This window comes from Anolis carolinensis, chromosome 4, assembly GCF_035594765.1.
Source record: "Anolis carolinensis isolate JA03-04 chromosome 4, rAnoCar3.1.pri, whole genome shotgun sequence".
NCBI classification, from domain to species: domain Eukaryota; kingdom Metazoa; phylum Chordata; class Lepidosauria; order Squamata; family Dactyloidae; genus Anolis; species Anolis carolinensis.
The window spans coordinates 408,180-409,920 of NC_085844.1; the positions used below are offsets into that span (position 1 = coordinate 408,180).

The 1,741-nt window shown below is 50.5% G+C and overlaps 1 protein-coding gene across 1 annotated transcript in view; it reads right to left on the minus strand.

Moving 5' to 3' along the window:
- The window catches only part of nrbp2 (nuclear receptor binding protein 2), a 36,792-nt gene extending 35,051 nt beyond the window's left edge, over positions 1-1,741 (minus strand). Inside the window, exon 1 of the mRNA XM_062979315.1 lies at positions 1,478-1,741. The gene's annotated coding sequence lies outside the window, so the exon portion shown is untranslated. The remainder of the gene's footprint in view (positions 1-1,477) is intronic.

Genomic DNA, 1,741 nt, shown 5'->3' on the forward strand with positions numbered 1-1,741 from the left:
ACGAAATTCAGTCCATGAATCTCCTTCCTCTTTATTTTATTTATTGTATTTTATTAATTTTATTTCCACTTCTTTCGGCAGAGCTGACCATTGCACTGGGTAGACCCCATCAGCTCTAGATGATAAAATATGGTTTTCTGTGGGCGAGTGGATGGCACATGTTCGGTATCGGAAACTAGAGCTGACGTATTCTATTCTATTTCTCCTAATTGGCAGTCCTTTCTGTTAATATTCTGTATTTTAATTGGTTTTTACTACTATTATGCGTTTTTAATCTGTTTTATCCAGTCTAAGACGTTGTGGCACATGTATTTTATTTGCTATTACAGTAGAGTCTCACTTATCCAAGGTTCTGGATTATCCAATGCATTTTTGTAGTCAATGTTTTCAATATATTGTGATATTTTGGTGCTAAATTTGTAAATACAGTAATTACTACATAGCATTACTGTGTATTGAGCTACTTTTTCTGTCAAATTTGTTGTATAACATGATGTTTTGGTGCTGAATTTGTAAAATCATAACCTAATTTGGTGTTTAATAGGCTTTTCCTTAATCCGTCCTTATTATCCAACATATCCACTTATCCAACGTTCTACCAGCCCGTTTATGTTGGATGAGTGAGACTCGACTGTATCTGTTTCTGGGCTTGGCCCGTGTGAGCTGCCCCGAGTCCCTGCGAGGAGATGGAGGCAGGATAGAGAAATAAAGTTGTTGTTGTTGTTGTTGTTGTTGTTGTTGTTGTTGTTGTTGTTGTTGTTGTTATTATTATTATTATTATTATTATTATTATTATTATTATGTGGTCTATCCAATGCAGTGTTCTGAATCAGCACCTCAAATAACAAAACCGAATCTGAGGTTGACCAAAAACTGATTCGTAACTCTTTTGGGACTCATGTTGGAGAGGGGCCCCTGGTCAGTCTGGCCCCTGGTCAGTATGGTCCTTGGTCAAGGGAGTCCCTGGTCAAGATGGTCCCTGGTCAGAGTGGCCCCTGGTCAAGGGGGTCTTTAGTCAAGGTGGCCCCTGGTCAAGGGAGTCCCTGGTCAAGATGGTCCCTGGTCAGAGTGGCCCCTGGTCAAGGGGGGTCTTTAGTCAAGGGGGTCTTTAGTCAAGGTGGCCCCTGGTCAAGGGGGTCCCTGGTTAAGGTGGTGCCTGGTCAGAGTGCCCCCTGGTCAAGGGGGTCCTTGGTCAAAGTGGTGCCTGGTCAAGGGGGTCCCTGATCAGTGGTTCCTGGTCAAGGGGGTCCCTGGCCAGAGTGGTCCCTGGTCAAGGTGGCCCCTGGTCAAGGGGGTCCCTGGTCAAGGTGGCCCCTGGCCAAATGTTGCCATGTGTTGAAGGCGTGGGATTGTGCCTTTGTTGTGATCCGCCCTGAGTGGGGGCGAGAAGGGCGGGGCATGGGAGCACTGGATAAACAGGTAAACAAGGAAGGGAGGGAGTGCCCCCCCGCCCCCTCCCCCCCTCCCCGGGGCCCACCTGCTCCTTGCGCTTCTGCCACCTCCCGCAGGGGCTCTCCTCCAGCACCTCGCTCTCGTCCTCGCTCTCCGCCGGCCGCCGCCGCCGCCGAGGAGGACCCCCCCGGGGCCGCCCCCGGCCCGGACCCCGAGCCCGACATCGAGCGGGAGGAAGAGGAGGAGGAGGAGGAGGAGGAGGGGGAGGGGGGGCTCCGATGCTGCCTCTGCTGCTTCTGCTGCTGCTGCTGCTGCTGCTGGGCTGGGCGCCCCTCCCCTTCCCCTCCCT